The following is an 11444-nucleotide window of genomic DNA, read 5'->3' as shown; positions in this document are numbered from 1 at the left end:
TAGAAAATCAAATCCAAATACATCTTTTTTTTAATGGGGAAAAATATTTTTATTCAACATATCAGGTAAAGGTTTGCCATCCAGGATATACAAATCATTCATAAAGATCAACAACCTAAAACTCAAAAACCCTCTCAAAAAGTGAGTAGGAGAAAATACTAGATACTTTTCAGAGAAAAACAGGACTGTACGCAGTAGGCAGATTAAAAAAAATCAGCAGGACTTATCTTCATAGAAATTCAAATAAAGGCAATGATAAAATATCTCACACCACTGAGGATGGCACATATCAAAAATAGTAGGAACAGTACCTGTTGGCAGAGATGAGGTGTAAAAGGAACTCTTATCTACTGCTAATGGGAATGTTTTCTGCCACAATCCCTGAGGAAAAGAATATGGAAATTTCTTAGTAAACTTAGAATTGAACAGCCATATGACCCAGAAACTCCATTTTGGGGCATCTATCCTCAAGATATAAAAGAAAAACTCCCAAAATAACATATACACATCATTATTAATTGCTGAACTCAGTGCAATAGCTAAGATATGAAATATATCTTGGTGTCTAACGACATGAATGGATTATGAAGATGTGGGGTATACACGCACACAAGTGAATACTATGTAGCTGCAAAAGAACATAAAATAATTTGCTGCAACCTGGTTAAAATTGGAAGGTATTATGTTGAGTGAAGAAAGAAAGAAAAACACAAGATGATCTCATTTATTACATCTTACACCATCAATAGGTGAGATTATTCCAAAAATGCAAGATGGTTTAATATATGCAAGTCAGTCAAGCAATATATCGTATCAACATAAGAAAGATAAAATCATATGATCATATTAATAGAATGATATAAGGTATTCAACAACATTCAACACCCATTCATGGTAAAAAGTCAACAAAATGAGGAAAGAAGAAAATTTCTTTAGTATATTTAAAGCCCTTTATCACAAAGCCACAATCAACATCATGCTCAATGCTAAAAACCTGAAAGCTTTTCTACAATGATAAGGCAAAAGAAAAGATGTCCACTTTTTCAATTATTATTCGGTTATTAATAATCCTGTGCTATAGCACAGCGGGTAGGGCATCTGCCTTGCACGCAGCCAACATGGCTGACCCGAGTTCGATTCTTCCGCCCCTCTCGGAGAGCCCGGCAAGCTACCGAGAGTATTCGATATGCCAGACACAGTAACAACAAAGTCTCCAATGGAGACGTTACTGGGCCCGCTCAAGCAAATCGATGATCAACGGGAGGGCCTTTACTTTTTACTTATTAATAATCCTATTAATTATATTAATAACATTATTCTGTAGCACTGTAGCACTGTCCTTCCTTTGTTCATTAATTTGTTTGAGTGGGCACCAGTAACATCTCCATTGTGAAACTTGTGTTAGTGTTTTTGGTATATTGAATATGCCACAGGTAGCTTGTCAGGCTTTGCCATGTGGATGGGATACTCTTGGTAGCTTGCCGATGTCTCTGAGAGGGACAAAAGAATCGACCCAGGTCGGCCGCATGCAAGGCAAATGCCGTACCTGAATGCTGACTGGTTCAACCCTTTTGGAAAACAGTATGAACGATTCTCAAAAAATTAGAAATTTGTCCCAGCAATACCACTCCTCAGAATATATCCCAGAGAGGCAAAAAAGTATAGTCGAAGTGACACTTGTTTGTTCATTGCAGCACTGTTTACAATAGCCAGAATCTAGAAAAAACCTGAGTAACCAAGAACAGACTGGTTAAAGAAACTTTGGTACATCTACACAGTGGAGTAATATGTAGCTGTTAGAAAAGTTGAAGTCATTTACAGCATTCAGCCGAAGAGAAGGACAACATGGAGGGCGGGATCCACAGATCCCGAAGGGAAAAAAAAAAAACAGGTTCCAAAAAGAGCCGAGATCATCGGGAAGCCCCAGATGGGGTAGGTACCGCATCCCGCCTCCCCCAGATGGAACCCTGGTGACCAGAAGCCTCTACAACCACAGCTCGAGTATGCGGGAACTTGGACTTTTCCTCAAATCTGCCGGGACTACAACTCCCAGGTAACCTCAGATTCCAGAAGTCACACCCACAGCCCGCCCCCCCAGCGTCATATTTACAGCATTCAGCCGAAGAGAAGGACAACATAGAGGGCGGGATCCACAGATCCTGAAGGGAAAAAAAAAAAACCAGGTTCCCAAAAGAGCCAAGATCATCGGGAAGCCCCAGATGGGGTAGGTACCGCATCCCGCCTCCCCCAGATGGAACCCTGGTGACCAGAAGCCTCTACAAACACAGCTCGAGTATGCGGGAACTAGGACTTTTCCTCAAAATGGCGCGGCCGCTCATGCGGCCGCGCGACATCTCTCTATATACAAAGTGATCCATGGGAAGTGAACCACCCAACGTTTCTCTCTGAAAATCATAGTTAAGTTTGGAGCACGGCCACAGCCCCAGAAACACAAGGACTTAATGCATAACCCAGCAGCTTGGAGCAGAAAAGTGAACGGACTATGCGTTAATCCAGGCCATCAAGTCTGCCGGAGGGAAAAGGGTGTTGCCCCATTCGCCCTCTCCTCTCTGGAAAGAAAGATGGTGGCCACATGGGAGCCTTGTGGACAGCAGGTATGAGCCGGGGGTGTGGGGGCGACTAAAACCTCATGGGAAGGGAGGCGTTTCGGTCCGCCCTTCACGCCCTACCGAGGCCACCAGTTGCCCCCCACGAGCGGCTCTCCAGCACGGCCACAGCCCCAGAAGCACAAGGACTTAATGCAGAACCCAGCAGCTTGGAGCAGAAAAGTGAACGGGCTATGCGTTAATCCAGGCCATCAAGTCTGCCGGAGGGGAAAGGGTGTTGCCCCATTCGCCCTCTCCTCTCTGGAAAGAAAGATGGAGGCCACATGGGAGCCTTGTGGACAGCAAGTATGAGCCGGGGGTGTGGGGGCGACTAAAACCTCATGGGAAAGGGGGCGTTTCGGTCCGCCCTTCACGCCCTACCGAGGCCACCAGTTGCCCCCCACGAGCGGCTCTCCAGCACGGCCACAGCCCCAGAAGCACAAGGACTTAATGCAGAACCCAGCAGCTTGGAGCAGAAAAGTGAACGGACTATGCGTTAATCCAGGCCATCAAGTCTGCCGGAGGGGAAAGGGTATTGCCCCATTCGCCCTCTCCTCTCTGGAAAGAAAGATGGCGGCCGCATGGGAGCCTTGTGGACAGCAGGTATGAGCCGGGGGTGTGGGGGCGGCTAAAACCTCATGGGAAAGGGGGCGTTCCGGTCCGTCCTTCACGCCCTAACGAGGTCACCAGTTGCCCCCCACGAGCGGCTCTCCAGCACGGCCACGGCCCCAGAAGCACAAGGACTTAATGCAGAACCCGGCAGCTTGGAGCAGAAAAGTGAAAGGACTATGCGTTAATCCAGGCCATCAGGTCTGTCCGGAGGGGAAGGGGTGTTGCCTCAGTCGCCTTCTCCTCTCTGGAAAGAAAGATGGCGGCCGCATGGGAGCCTTGTGGACAGCAGGTATGAGCCGGGGGTGTGGGGGCGACTAAAACCTCATGGGAAGGGGGGCGTTTCGGTCCGCCCTTCACGCCCTACCGAGGCCACCAGTTGCCCCCCACTAGCGGCTCTCCATCACGGCCACGACTCCAGAGCACAGAAACCAATTTCTTAACTATCTGACTTTCAGTAGAAATACTTCCAGGGTCAATAAGTAAAATAGCAGAAATCCAAAACCGACATATAATTCTTGAACCCAGCTATAGAAAGCAAATCACTTCACAATGCTTTGTCAGCATGTCTGATTTGGGGGTGGGGGGGTAAACTCTAAATAATAGTGGTGAATCTTTTATTGAAACAATGAATCTAATCAAAGCAGATAGAGTGTTAACTAGAATTCATCTGCCTTACAGGGACTGGGAGGGGTGGGGGGTGGGGTTTTATTGGGGTTCTTCATGGTAAAAAATAAGTTTTGGTAAAGGGAAATGTGCTTGATATTTGCATGACTGAGACCTAAACCTGAAAGCTTTGTAACCTTTCCCATGGTGATTCAATAAATAAATAAATTAAAAAAAAAAGAAAAGTTGAAGTCATGAAATTTACATACAAGTTGTACTACATGGAAAGTATTATGCTAAGTGAAATGATTCAGAAAGAGAGAGAAAGACATAGAAAGATTGCATTCATCTGGGGAACATAAAGTAACAAAATAGGAGATTAACACCCCAGAATAGCCTAGATAAGTACCAGGAGGTTTACTCCATGGCTTGGAGGACAGCCGCACATGCTAGGGGAAAAGGCAGCTCAGATAGAGAAGGGAGTACCAAATAAAGAGTGTTGGAAGGATCCTCCCAGGATGGGAGATGCATGCTGAAAGTAGATTCTAGACCGAACATAATTGCCACACAATACCTCTTTTGCAAACCACAGCACCCAAAAGGAGAGAGAGAACAAAAGTGAATTCCCTGCCACAGAGACAGGGTGGGATGGGGGGAAATGGGGGGTGGGAGGGAGACTGGGATCAGTGGTGGTGGAGAATGGGAACCGGTGGAGGGATGGGTACTTGATCATTGTAGAACTGAAACCCAAGCACAAAAATTTGTAAGTCTACAACTGTACCTCATAGTGTTTCACAAATAAAAATTAAAAAATATAATTCTATTATAGTATTGGAAGTCCTTGAACATCAGTTAGGCAAGAATGAGATATTAAGTGTATCCAGATTGAAAAATAAGGCAAAATATCACTATTTGGTGGTGGAATGATATTATACTTAGAAAACTCTAAGGACTCTTTAAAAAATTAACCTGGAAACAGTACACCTATACAGAAAAATGTTAGGCTTTAAAATAAACACTCTGAAATGGAAGGATTTCTACATACAACAAACAATGAAGTAGAAATATTTTTTTAAAATATCATTCATATAGGGTGTTTGTCTTGCGTGCAGTCAGCTGGGCCGAGCTGGGTTCGATTTCTCTGCCCCTCTCGGAGCCCAGCAAGCTACTGAGAATATCTGGCCTCCACAACAAAGCCTGGCAAGCTACCCGTGATGTATTTCGATATGCCAAACACAGTAACAACAAGTCTCAAAATGAGATGTTACTGGGCCTGCTTGAGCAAATCAATGAACAACGGGAGGACAGTGTTTGTGTGCTCCTCAAAATCAAATACCTTGAAAACTGCTTAACAAGGAAGTAAAATTAATAATGACATAATTCTCTTTACAAAGAATTATGTCACTATTAAAATGTATATATACATCCCCAGTTTGTAGATTAGAAGAATTCACTTGTATCACTTGTCATCCCGTTGTTCATCGATTTTCTCAAGTGGGTGCCAGTAACATCTCCATTTGACCCTGTCGCATGCTAATGTAGTGCAATGGTGTTTCCATTGCACTCCAGGAACATGAAGAGCATAAAACTGTTTGTTCAGGTCTTGACAAAGAAGTCTGACCATTTCGTAGGTGGGCGGCCAGGTGTTCTTTTGATGTCCTGTGGAATCCAGTCGATCTCTCTGTTGTCCATCGCCTACAAGTTGTTCATTCGAGTCATCCTGAATAGAATAGGCAGAACACTAGATGAAGGACAACCAAGCAAACAAGCTGGGTTTCGAAAAGGATTCAGCACAATCGACCATATCCACATGGTGACCAAGCTCATTGAGGTTTCGCCAGAGTTCAAGATGCCACTCTCTCTAACGTTCATGGATCTAAAGAAGGTCTTTGATTCTGTTGAGACTGAAGCGATCATCGAAGCCCTAGCCAAATAGGGCATTCAAACTCAGTACATCAGAATCTTCCGTGAGCTGTATTATGTATTCACCACCAAGACCTCACCATTCTACAAGGAAGTGATCATCCAAGTCAAGAGAGGTTCAGCAGGGTGATACCATTTCACCCTTCAGTGCCACCCTCGAGAACGTCATGTGACAACTGGAATGGGAAGAAATGGGAGTGAAGGTAGATGGTTGGCAACCACACCACCTCCACTTCGCTGATGACATTGTTCTAATAATACCAAACATTATCCAAGTGGCACAAATGCTGGCTGACTTCTACCGTGAGTGTGGAAAGGTCGGACTGCAGCCGAATCTCACCAAGACTATGTTCATGAAAAAAAGAACTTGTCCCTGACATTCCATTTACTCTCAATGGAGCAATCATCTCTGAATGCAGCAGCTATGTGTACCTGGGTCAAGAACTCAACATGAGGAACAACTTAGTGCCAGAACTGCACAAGAGGAAGAGAGCAGCGTGGAATGCCTTCAAGAGCATTGAAGAAGTTGTTAAGAGGATGAAGAACCTCTGGCTCTGGGCACATCTTTTTACTCCACCATTCTTCCTGCATTAACATATGCCTCAGAGACCTGGGCCCTATGAAAACAGGACGAGAATGCTATTTGAATCAGCCAAAGAGGAATCGAAAGAGCTATGCTTTGAGTATCACACTTCACTCAAGTGAGAGAAAAAATCCGGAGTTCCAACCTCCGTCAATGAACCGAGCAGACTTGGAGATCTCAGCCCCGGGTCCCACACACCTGGGTTCCTCTGCTGTTTCTTTCATGTGCGAGGCTCATCCGGGCATGTGGAAAGTGGTCTTAGCATGGCTATGGCTGGGTCCCATAGGTCTTCAGCTGCCAGGACTCTGCTAGGGATGGAGAGGGAAACTCAATCATATATATATATATATATATATATATATATATATATATATATTTGTTCTGAGGCAAACAGGTAAATGGGGAAGAGCCCAATGGCTAGAGAATTTCTGGGAAGTAATTAAACCAATAGATTCCAAGTGAGATAATTGGGGTGAACACAGATGCTGCAATAGCCAAGACCACCAGTAGGGAATTCACATGTGTTGAAAGGGGATTATCAGACAAGGTCTTGGAGAAAGGAGTAAAGTCAAACTTGGGGATATGAAACACTCAGGTCACTCTGTAGAACACTATGTGTTCACAAACTACGAATACCAGATTGAATACCAATTTATTCCTTTTTCTGGGAACACATAGCTGCCAAACAATCACTTCTCTCTTTTGTCCTTGGAAAAAATCCATTCAGGGTTCAAGATCCTGAAATGTAAAGTGAGGAAGTCTGACCTTGCTAAAGCAGAGCATTGCTGTTCACTGGGGACTATTCATCTCATTGATGGTGTCCCAGGTCTTGTAAACCCAGACTGAGCTCAGGCACTGGAAGTGGAGGGAGTTTCTAGAACCTCCTCGGATCAGAACTTGAACCCACCTCTCTGTCCCCAAGGCCATGCCTTCCCACAGAACTTATGAAAATTTAGAATTAGACTGGAGTCCTCAAACTAAGACATGGCACATCAGTAAAGCGAATTTTCCATTTTTACAGGGCGCAGAAGTGCCTTGTCCTGAAGAACCCAAAGCAGTGTGAGCGCACTGTGGTTTGGGTCCAGCTCTGCTCTGCTTCCTGTGTTTTCAATATCAGACACTGTAGAAATGGCAGTGGGGGATGGAAACCAGGAGACAACCAGCTGGCAGGGCAGTGCAAATGCATGAGTTCATCTGTTTGTATGGCATATGTAGCACTGCACTGTAGCACTGTCCTCCCGTTGTTCATAGATTTGCTCGAGCGGGTCCAGTAACGTCTCCACTGTGAAACTTGTTACTGTGTTTGGCATATCGAATACGTCACAGGTAGCTTGCCAGGCTTTGCTCTGCGGGCGAGATTTTCTGGTTTCTCTTCAGATCATATAAATCTTTCGCCTATCACCCATTAAAAAAACCCAAACAAATAAAATATACCTCTGAGACTCACAACATGAATTATGAACAGAAACAGTGCAGGCGGAAGATACTGTCTATAGTGTGTTCGCTAATCCACCTGAGACCTTGGCCAGTTTGGAGCACACAGTACTTCAAGCACCAAGCACCAAAAGCAGATGGCTTTTACTTTCATATTGAGATTTCAAATGATGAGTGGGTCATGCAGAAAAAGAGAGAAGGAATGAAGTAATCATGACCCTGGTTGCTGCATCTTGTTCTCCTGCTTTCCCCAGGTAGAAATGTGGTCTCAAGTCTGTCCAGGCCAATCCCCCAAGGACAGGCCCGTTACAGATGGGGGAAAGTGAAGCATAAGGAGATTAAGGAACTTGCCCGGGGCAGGCAACCCTAGAGGCCAGGGAGGGAGGCAAAGGTGAAGCCTGAAAGCACCTTGGCCTGCGGGCAGATGGATCACAGAATTGCGCCCAACCCAGCCAGTTCACTTGGGCTGGCAAATGTCTCCTGGCTTAAAATTAGACAAAACGGGCGGTTGTCAAAAACGAAGAGGCCTGACAACCTTTCAGTTTAGGACACACCCAGGTAAGCTTCTGCAATCTACTCACAAAACTTCGGGCTTCCAGGAGAACACAGCAGTATTCTAAAACCGCTTATAACACGACCACCTCTGAAGAGGCGTTCCGGGCCCCAGAGACAGTGGTGCAGGGCGCTGAACTGGGCTCTACCCTGGCATCCCCAACGTGCTCCCCTGCCCCACCCCTGTACCACCAGGAGCGATCCGGGAGCTGAGTCAGGGGTGGCCTCCACCAAAACAAAGAATGCACTCCAGATTCTCGAGAAAAGGTTAGAATGACCGGATGAAGAAACATTATTGAATACGTCAAGATACTCTCAGTAGCTTGCTGGGCTCTCCGAGGGGGCGGAGGAATCGAACCTGGGTCAGCCAGGTCGGCCATGTGCAAGGCAAACGCCCTACCGCTGTGTTATCTCTTCAGTCCGCTTCTAAAATAAAGAGGTAGAAATCATCATTAGATTCTTTACAATTTCATATGCTGTCATTAGCTGTCTACTTCCATTTTTGTTTCATATTGATCATATTTTTAAAATCCTGGTTCCTGAAGTCCCGAACATTACAATGAAGTCCTGAACATTACAAAAGGACAAACCTTTCAGAATGCTCACTTTTATTTACCCATTGTGTAATTGCTGATATAGCACCTTAAATTTTAAGCCGCTTGTGTAATGCCAAAGTCAGACTGTGACACACCTAATTATTCCCCACAAAATTTCTGTGAAATAACTGAATTATTATCCAAACTTTTTGTGGAATGTAATCGAATAGAAGTACTCTCCAAGCAGAGTTGACAAGTCATGATTAAGAATCACAGCCTTGGGGCTGGAGCCATAGCACAGCGGGTAGGGCGTTTGCCTTGTGCGGGGCCAACCCGGATTCAATTCTCAATATCCTATATGGTCTCCTGAGCACCGCCAGGACTGATTCCTGAGTGCAGAGCCAGGAGTAACCCCTGAGCATCGCCGGGTGTGACCCAAAAAGAAAAAAAAATCGCAGTCTTTTTTTTTTTTTTTTTATGTCTATGCCGTTGTGCTGGCTCAAGCCGCAAATAAACAGAAACAGCTCAGAATAGGATAGTAAGTTTATTAGAAGCTCAGTGCTGAGGACCCCAAATCATAAGAGAAAGAGACTTGGAACTCTGTTTGCTGAGAGGGTCTCTCTTTTATCCTCTAAGAGTGGTCTATAGTCTACATACTTTCTTATCAGTGAGACAGGGGATACAGAGATAAATGGTAAAAGATCAAACAATCAAAGCATCTTCTCCCTATGGTATGGCCTTCAGGCGCCAAAAGGAAAAACAGTCAGTGACAGTATATTCTGCTCATTTGGCGCCACCCGTAGGTGCCTCCCAGCATTCCAGTAAATTCCTCAGGTCCAGTACACTCTGGTAAATCTGGTTGCCTGGAGGGGGTAAAGGAAGGCTTCTTCCTCCCTTCTCTTGTTTAACGTAAGGTTCAGTTTTCTGTTTCCCTTTCCCCATTACGTTTTCTTACTCCACATTACAATTTCATAACTCTTATTACATTCAGTTTCTTACTTATCATTACAGTGCAATGGAAACTTGAGTGAATTCCTTCAATTATAATACTTAGTTTCCTATCTGTAAAATAAATAAAAGTACCTGTTTCATGGGTTAATTTTGGGAGTCAAATAATAAGACATATTTTAAAAAATTGTTTTAAAGGGTTCTTCCACCTGGGTTTCATCACTGACACCCCATCTGGAGTAGCCAAAAAATCAAAATAAATGAGATATAAAAATAAAATAAATAAAAATTGCCTCAAAACTTTGCAAATGAAAATAATATTTGCTTTTGAATTGTGGAAACTATGTTTAGACATTTTGTTAAAAATAAAAAACTGGGTTTTACAGTAGTGGTTTTAAGTTTACTTCATTGATATAAAGTTTAATTTTGACTTTGTTATACTTATATTTTGGTCTAAAATATTATATTCTGGTCTGTGTCCTGGCCATGGTTGTCTCTCCAGACTGAAGTATTTTTTTCATGTGTTTTGTTTCCATTGCACTGCTCTGTGTTCATAAGCTTGGTGGCTGCTTATTGGATTGGTAGGGCTTCTCTACTGCCATGGAGGTACACTCATGTCTCTTCTGTCCTTTGTGCTGATTTCCACTCGATGGACTTTTCCTGCTGAAAGACTTGACATAGTTCATTAAGAGGAGTGCAGATGACTAAGCAAAACAGGGGATCTGTATTGGACACCATCTATGCATGGGTCTTTGGAGACTCTTCTCCAGACCACGGTAGAATGTACATTTATTGTGTGCTTTCTTAAGTATAACTGGCATTTATGGAAATGTGTCTGATGGCTTAGATTCAAATTCCAGCCTTCTCTTTTATGAACTGGATGTAAAAGTGTCGGATTCTTTTTAAGCTACCCTTATTATTTTTCCACATTTGTATTATGAATTTTTTTAAAAAAAATACTAATCTCTCTGATCTAGAGACCAGAGAGATAGTACAGGGATTATGTTGCTTGCCTTATACACGGTTGGTACTGGTTTAGTTTTTGACACTTCATATAGTACCTTAATATAGTACCCGCTGGAGTGATAGCACAGCGGGTAGGGCGTTCACCTTACAAGCGACCAACATGGCCGAGCCGGGTTCGATTCCTCCGCTCCCCCTCGGAGAGCCCGGCAAGCTACCAAGAGTATTCGATATGCCAGACACAGTAACAACAAAGTCTCCAATGGAGACGTTACTGGGCCCGCTCGAGCAAATCGACGATCAACGGGAGGGCATATAGTACCTTGAGCACCACCAGGTATGACTCCTAAGCACAGAGCCATGAGTAAGCCCTGAACATGGCTGTGTGGTCCAAAAACAAAAACCAAACAAATTAAAAGACTTAGTCATTTAACACTATATCTGACATGAAAGAGCTACTAAAATACATCCTCACTTAATCTTATCATGTTATAGGTTTTTGTTATATATTAGTGAAGTTTATATACATTTAGGGCCTGGAGCAATAGCACAGCGGGTAGGGTGTTTGCCTTACACGCAGCCAACATGGCTGACCCGAGTTCTATTCCTCCACCCCTCTCGGAGAGCCCGGCAAGCTACTGAGAATATCTCGCTCGCATGGCAAAGCCTGGCAAGCTACCCGTG

Source organism: Sorex fumeus, unplaced genomic scaffold, assembly GCF_029834395.1.
Source record: "Sorex fumeus unplaced genomic scaffold, SorFum_2.1 ptg000043l, whole genome shotgun sequence".
Lineage (NCBI taxonomy): Eukaryota > Metazoa > Chordata > Mammalia > Eulipotyphla > Soricidae > Sorex > Sorex fumeus.
The sequence above is the reverse complement of the archived record's forward strand: the minus strand, read 5'-3'. Positions refer to the sequence as shown.